The following is an 8,208-nucleotide window of genomic DNA, read 5'->3' as shown; positions in this document are numbered from 1 at the left end:
ATTCAATTACAACATGAATGAATATATAGTGTATAAATTAATATAGTATAGTTAATTGACTAAAAACAAAGCAAATTTTAAATACTAATATTTTTGTAATCCACTCTTTCATCGTTTAAAAACAATCGAAGTTTGCAAAAGAAATTTAAATCAATAAAAATTAAGATTTTTATTTTTTGAGTGTGTGCATGAATACTACGCCGCCGTGATTCCTCTTATATAACCACACTGTTTGTGGCGACGATATCATTTTTTCTACTACGAATCAACCTATCAACAACCATGGCGAAGAAGAAGAGATTCGCCAACGTTTCAGGGAAGCCGAAGCACTCTCTCGATGTCAACAGATACAACAACAAAGGCAAATTTGTTAAAATCGTAGTCCGGTCAATGCAATTGAACGGGCCGTACAAATGACAGATTATTTAATTTTAAAAATAATTAAATAATTTATAATCAATCTATGCTCTGGGTAGGTGATTGTGGTATATTCACTTTCTCTAAGCCGATTCCAGTGAGTAAGAAATAATATATTAAAGTATGTCACAATATATGGAGATATGTAATTAATTAATTAAATAATTAATTAATTTTATTTTGGACACATAGATAAAATAATGTGGCAAATGGGCATACGGAGAAAGCATCGTAGAATGCGTGCACATTGATCGAGTTGTCCAGATCATTTACATTTCTGGAATGAACAACTACGTGAGAGGTGTCTAGATATATCCGTTCAGGTTCATGCTCCATGATTGACGTTTGTAACGTGTGTAACGTTTGTAACCGCCGACCAGTACAATTAGCCTTAATGGCTGTTTTGATTCCACCTCCACATGCATTGGACTTAGCCTATAAATAGACATGCATCTCTTGCATTCTCTACACCACTTTACAAACAAACTAAACATATCATCTGCATAGCTCTCTCTCCCTCTCTGCATAGTCTTCCGTCGAAGCTTTGCCCTCGCCATCATCCAGTTCACCGGAGTTTGTTCCGTCGCGGTGCTGCAACGAACAAGACAAAGCCGTTTTATCTTTGGGGACGACACACCAATGCGAGAGCACTACCGGGGCGTATCTTGTTTGCGGAAAGAGGAATCATCGATTCGGCTTACAAATTACATCTACGGTTTATAGTTTCTGATTTGTATTTTCGTTTCAGTTTATTTATGTTTGATTTCTCCAATCTTCATTGGGTTGTATTACGACCGGTTATAATCAAAGAAAACCAACAAAATCTTGCAGCGCCGCAACAGTGCGGCGCCTCAAGATGTACAACACGCGCCCCCTACGCAACGCTGGAGGCAAAATCCTCAAGCATGATCTTCAGTCCAAGGAATTGCCGTCTACGCAGATCATGCCTCATCCTCGATGGTTCGGTGCGTTATTTTACCCTTCAATTTCTGTTATCTAATTTTTGAATAGGTATGGATTGATCCTTTGTCGTTTTTCTGCTGTGGTGCTAGATTATATCGTTGAGCTAATATGTTAATTGAATATTTAGGATTCCGGTTTGGTATGAGCTTTTGATCAATGATGAAGTCGGTGTTTGGTTTGATATCAATCCTTAATTGAGTCTATCTTACTTGTTTTATGTTGTCTTAGACAAGTAGGAGTGAGCATTCGAGTTTCGGTTCGTTTGTTTTTTTCAAACCGAACCAAACTTAAAAAACCGAATTTAGTAGAAAATACAACTGAACCGAAACCAAAATTATGAGATTTTTAAAAACCCGAAAAACCTAAAATTGAAAAAAACATACAAAACCATACTCTCTCCTGTCCTCATTATATGTCTCATATTTGACCGGTGCGAGTTTTAAGAAATTATTTGACTTTGGGAAGAAAATTGGATATAAAAAGTTAGTTGGATATGAGTCCTACTTTCATATAATAGTTTTATAATAAAATATGAGTGAAAATGAGTTAGTGAAATGTGAGTCAACTACTAAAAATGGTAAAATGAAATAAGACATTTATTTGGAATCGTCCAAATAAGGAAATATGAGACATTTAATGGAGATCGGATGGAGTATATTGCATTCCATATATTAGAATATACAGTATATAAAATGTACTCCCTCTATCTTACTCAAGATTTCCACATTCTTTAATGGCACGAGATTCTAGTAGGAGTTGTTTGGTAGAGTAAGTAGAGAGAGAAAAAAAATAGCTGAATATTTTAATGAGAAGAGAGTAGAGATGAGAAAGGGGTTTATTTTCAAATATAGAAAATGGATATTGAGACAAACGAAAAGGGAAAGATGGACATCTTGAGTGAGATGGAGAGGTATTATATACTCCCTCCGTCCCATTACAAGTAATGAATTTCTTTTGGACATGGAAATTAAGAAAATGATATATATTGAGTTAAAGTGGAGAGAGTAAAGTATGTGAGATGAAAAAATAAGAGAGATAAAGAGAGAATAAAATAAGAGAGAAGAAATAAAGTAAGATATAGTTGAAGTTATGTTTTTAGGTAAAAAAAGGAAATTAATCACTTGTGGTGGGACAACTCAAAATGGAAAGTTGATCACTTGCAGTGGGACGGAGGGAGTAATATACTCCCTCCGTCCTACAAGAGTATGCACTCTGTCATTTTTAGTCCGTCCTATAAGAATATGCACTTTCTAATTTTGGTATCTCTTTTCTCTCTAATGAGGTGGGACTCATTCTCCACTAACAATACTTTAATTACTTTTTCTCTCTACCTCTCTCTTACTTTACTAATTTTATATTAAAACCCGTGCCGAACTCAAAGTACATATTCTTTGGGGACGGAAGGAGTAATATATAAAATATATTATATGTATAATATAAATACTAGTATTATATAGAATATACGGTATAAACTTTAAAATTTAGGTGTGCGTTATAATGCTAACTTTTCTTAAATTGCTAACTCATCAACGTAGTGTATTAAAAATGTCAACACGATCACGTTAAAATGTCAGTACATATTTGTGTTGAAATTTTAATAAACTATGTTGACATTTAAATATTAATGTCAACACAGTGTATTAAAATATCAACTTAGGTTTATGTTGACATTTCAGTATCATCGTATTGACATTTCTAATACACTTAAGAATGATTCTATCTTTAACGCAACCCTATATATAGGATTGTGATCAAGATAGAACCATTCTTAAACATAGAACCATTCTTAAACGTAGAACAAATGCCAAACGGAGGTCGTTAGATCTTTTACTCCAATGGTGTTGATTTGCACAACAACTTCCCATTACAACCAAAACTATTATTAATGGGTGAATGCAGATAAGTGAAAAAATAAAGCATGCATGGACTCTTCTTCGTTTCATTCATTCTTCCATCAACATGTGAGTTTTTTCACATGTTGAGTCCGGAATGTCGTGAAAACATAGTCTAATATGTATGATTTTTAATCTTGACCGTCATTTTTTCCTCATCCAATGAATAAAATATGTAGAGTTCTAAGTTCTACACTTAAGAATGATTCTATCTTTAACGCAACCCTATAGGATTGTGATCAAGATAGAACCATTCTTAAACATAGAACCATTCTTAAACGTAGAACAAATGCCAAACGGAGGTCGTTAGATCTTTTAATCCAATGGTGTTGATTTGCACAACAACTTCCCATTACAACCAAAACTATTATTAATGGGTGAATGCAGATAAGTGAAAAAATAAAGCATGCATGGACTCTTCTTCGTTTCATTCATTCTTCCATCAACATGTGAGTTTTTTCACATGTTGAGTCCGGAATGTCGTGAAAACATAGTCTAATATGTATGATTTTTAATCTTGACCGTCATTTTTTCCTCATCCAATGAATAAAATATGTAGAGTTCTAGGTTATACACTTAAGAATGATTCTATCTTTAACGCAACCCTATATATATATATACATAAAAAATTAATATACTATATATAATTTTCCCTTGGACACATAAAAATATGGAATTGATATAGCATAGGAATTAAGACAAATTTGGTAAAGTGTGATAGGATGAGAAGAGTAGTTAAATTAGTATTAGTTGATAGTGAGACTCGCATTATTAGTAGTGTTTAATTGTGGTATAAGTTGTAAATAAGTTGATTTATAGGGTAATAAATTGGGATAACTTTCCAAAAATGGAATGTACATATTTTTGTGGGATGCACGAAAAATAAAGGTAAACATATTTTTATGGGCGGACAGAGTATTAAAATATAATTCGATTTTTTGTTTTTTTTTTCCGCCTGAACCGAACTTGAAAACCTAACTGAATTTTAAAATTTCGGTTTGGATCGGTTCGGATATTTGTTTTTTTCTGGTCTTAGTCGAGTTTGAAAGAGAACTGACTGAACTATGTTTTTGGTTGCTCACATTGGTAGGTAACTCGCATGTTATGCCTCAGAAAGAGCTCCAACGCTTCTGCAAGGAGCTTCGCACCCGGCTAGAGATGCTTCGGTTCCGGCGGTTAACCGCGGAACCGTGACTTTTTCTTGAACCGGAACCGCCATATTTTGAACCGCAGGCCGGTTCCGGTTCCAAATTTTACGAACCGAAACCGTGCCGGAACCGCCGGTTCTGGACGGTTCCAAACCGGAACCGTGAAAAACCATCGGAAAACCGTGAAATGTAGCCGGAACCGCGAAAAACCGCTGGAAACCAGCGGTTCGGAACCATGAAAAACCGTAAAAAAATCGCCGGAAAACCGGCGGTTCGGAACCGGAACCGTGAAATAGTCTCACGGTTGGGTTCCAGTTCCACATTTCTCGAAACTGGAACCGCCGGTTTACGAACCGTGGGCATGTCTACACCCGGCTTTCAAGCAGCTATGAGGTTATGTTGAAGGGAAAGAAGCTACCTATGTCCCTCTTGAACGATCATCAAAAGGTTTGAAGCACTACACATGATGAAGACAACCTAGGCTTTATACAGAAGATACAGTTTTGATTATATTTTTTTGTTTGCTGAATGCTTATCTCTCATTTTGTTCTGTTTCCCTGAATGTGTTTTCAGCAAGCAAGATTCCATCTCCTTGACACACAACCTTTTAGTTATACTTTTGGCATCTGATTATGAATCATTAATCAGGATGGCCGAGATATTAGGTACTGAATATGATATTTTTCTATTTGTCGGTGTCTATGACTCACCCCTCTTTTTTGGACATCAACTTCTAATGATTTCTTGCAGATGCATTTGGAGAAAAACATGGTGCTAGTACCTCTACCGAAGGGGACGGTAATGGGTTCAGGGACCTTGTATACCACACAATGTTCGAGAAAGGTCAGAGTAAGCGTATATGGGGAGAGCTCTACAAAGTGATTGATTCCTCGGATATTGTTATCCATGTAGATTTTAAAAAAGGGCAAACTGCTTATAAAGTCATAAACTTTCAAAATAGTTTGGTTTTTCCTGTGAACTTTAAATATTGCATGAAAAGTGTTATCCTTAGTGAGCACTATCTATTTACTGATTTAATTTAATTTAATTCTTCGCCGTCTTCCTTCTACATTGTGATTTAGTTTCGGCCTGGGTAACGAAAGGATGGCTTCGGGTACTGTCTAAGGAATACCCTACTCTTGCTTTTCATGCAAGTGTGAACAAGTAATTTGGAAAGGTAGTAATTGACTTCTCCCCTTAAAACTGCAACAAAGAACTATTGTTGTAATTTTACATTACAAGGTGGGATTGGACCCATGATTGCTTGGACATATAATGATTTGTTGGCGGTGGGGATGTCAATCGGGCAAGTCCATTTTATTTATTTGTAGTTATTCAGTTTATCAAAAATCATCATTGAAAACCCTTGCTTGACAATCTTTGGGCTAATAGTTGGACTACTCAGTTGTGGGCTAATTGCGCTGAAATTTTACCGGGTTAGAAATTTTCAACCCTAACCCCCTATCCGGGTCGCTGACTATTTAAGTCATCCCACTGGTTTTTCGGTTGTACTGACATCCCTAGTTAGTGGAAATCTCGAAATTGATAATGTCAGTCCCTGCGTTGTAACGCACAATTTGGGGAAAGACCATATTTGTCTCAAGATTGATTCCCTAAGTTATCATTCATAGTTCTGTGAATAGAGTTTTCCATAAAAAGCTTTTGTGTATGTGAATTAGTTAGATCTAAATAATGTTGATGTCTCGTTCAGACTTCTTTCAAACTTTTTGGATAATGGCCTCCATATGAAATTTAATGTTTAGGATTCTTTGCTAAAAATGAAGAAAATGGCAAGTATCTTTTGTTTATTAAATTAAGTCAATTATATTTGATGCCTGTTTCTGTTACTTTTCGTTATTGTTAGGGTTCTCTTCTGGCTGTATTAAGACAGTTCTCCCGTTTTAAAAGCGACAAGCAAGCGATATCTGTCGGATTTGTCGGATATCCCAACGTTGGAAAGTCGTCTGTTATCAATACTTTTTGTCAACTCAGAAGTTGTCCTTTTAACTCTGTATGCTTGCTACATCTTTTGATCATCAGGTTTGCAAAGTTGCGCCGATTCCCGGGGAGACTAAGGTGTGGCAATACATCACACTTTCAAAGAGGATCTTTCTAATTGATTGCCCTGGAGCAGTTTATCAGAGCAATGACTCTGAGGCAGATATAGTCTTAAAGGGTGTGGTAAGTAATATACTTTATCAGTCAAATGTTTTTAGTGTTTCTTGATGTTTTTGTATATGGTCTAGAAGATTGTCCCATTTTTCCTTTTATATAGGGGTGGGATATGATTAGTTATAATAGAGTTCAAGTTCATTGGTGAATGATTCTATGGTTAATAAATTCAATTATCATCAGAAGCAAAATGGGAATGACTAATGAAAATATTAAAGTTCATAATTTTTCTCAGACCTTATTCATTATACAAATATTTCAGTCTGTTCTGCATAGTTAAAGCTTCAATTAAAACCTTTAATCTGCACTCAAATTTCATTGCTATTTATTTCTGCCTTTTTTATGCAAATTTCACCCAAACAGCTATGGCTTTCTATCCATTTTGTCTGCTAGCTGACATTACAGTTTGTATGATTGTAATCAGTAGTAGAAAAGATTACTTACAAATTTTTTTCAACTGATTTTTTCTTAACCATTACAATGTATGCTATGTATACCTGCATAAAACACCTTTTGATTTACAGGGAGGATGACAAAGATTTCCTTGCTCAGCTTTGCAAGTTGACTGGTAAACCTCTCAAGGTAAAATCTCCCATGTCATAAAAGTTCAAGAAAGACGCTATGTCTTCTGCATTGTGCAAATACAAACTCATTCATGAGGCCCTTTTTCTTTCGATGATTAGGGGGACAAGTCTGATTATACGACTGCTGCGAAGATGATCCTCCACGACTGGCAAAGGGGTAAAATACCGTTTTTCGTCCCACCACCTAAGGAAGAGGAACAAGCATTGGATGAAGTTGAGGTTGATGCCGTTGCTGATGATTAGGCGGCTGCTGCTAGAAAGGGAATCGATGAGGTTATTTCTTCCCAGGAAATCGATACACTTGTCGTTCAAAAGGACCTCTTCAGCGAGCAAGAGTTGACGGGAGCTACGTTGGAGTCATAGATGAAGAGGCTTGAAGCTTTTCTGTTTCCTTAGATTTCTCTTTTCATAATTTCTTCTCATGTCCCTTTTTCCTCTTCCACGTCTTGGGTTATGATTTTTTCTATACATGACTTAATTTCATTATGTTTCAGTTTTAGAGCATGTAACCCCAAGCTTTCATGTTAATTTTTCATGGTATATCATTTTTAAAAACCTCAAATTTTGAGAAATTTATTTTTGTTCCATGGATTTTAAAGTTGGTTTATATGTAAAGGGAAATTGGTCAGAAAAACTTTGAACTTTCACAAAAATATGATATTTCCTAGTACAACTTTTAAAAGTAGTAAAAGCTATTAACTGTTCGAATTGTGCAGATTTCCCACGCTAAAATTTCCGGCATAAGTTTTGCCTACATGGAATGCTGACACTAATTTTAGAGCATTCATATTGTCTTCAGTTTCATCTTCCCAACAAGATAGAATATAGCTTCGACTATTACATGTAGGCAGAATTTATGCCGGAAACTTTAGTGTGAGAAATTCGCACAATTTGAAAAGTTAGTGATTTTTAAGAGCACTTTCAAAGGTTGTGGGAAATATCAAATTTTGTTGAAAGTTCATGGTTTTTCTTTTACCAATTTTCTATATTATCCAATACTGATCCATTAATGTGAAAGATCATCCAGCCTAA

At 35.4% G+C, this 8,208-nt stretch overlaps 1 pseudogene; it reads left to right on the top strand.

Moving 5' to 3' along the window:
• The first annotated feature begins 282 nt into the window (after positions 1 to 282).
• LOC121789114 lies at positions 283 to 7,633 on the top strand (annotated as a pseudogene).
• The last annotated feature ends 575 nt before the right edge of the window (positions 7,634 to 8,208 follow it).

The sequence above is a fragment of the Salvia splendens genome, unplaced genomic scaffold (genome assembly GCF_004379255.2).
Source record: "Salvia splendens isolate huo1 unplaced genomic scaffold, SspV2 ctg143, whole genome shotgun sequence".
Lineage (NCBI taxonomy): Eukaryota > Viridiplantae > Streptophyta > Magnoliopsida > Lamiales > Lamiaceae > Salvia > Salvia splendens.
Note: the sequence above shows the minus strand (reverse complement) of the source record. Positions and strands in the feature narration are given on the sequence as shown.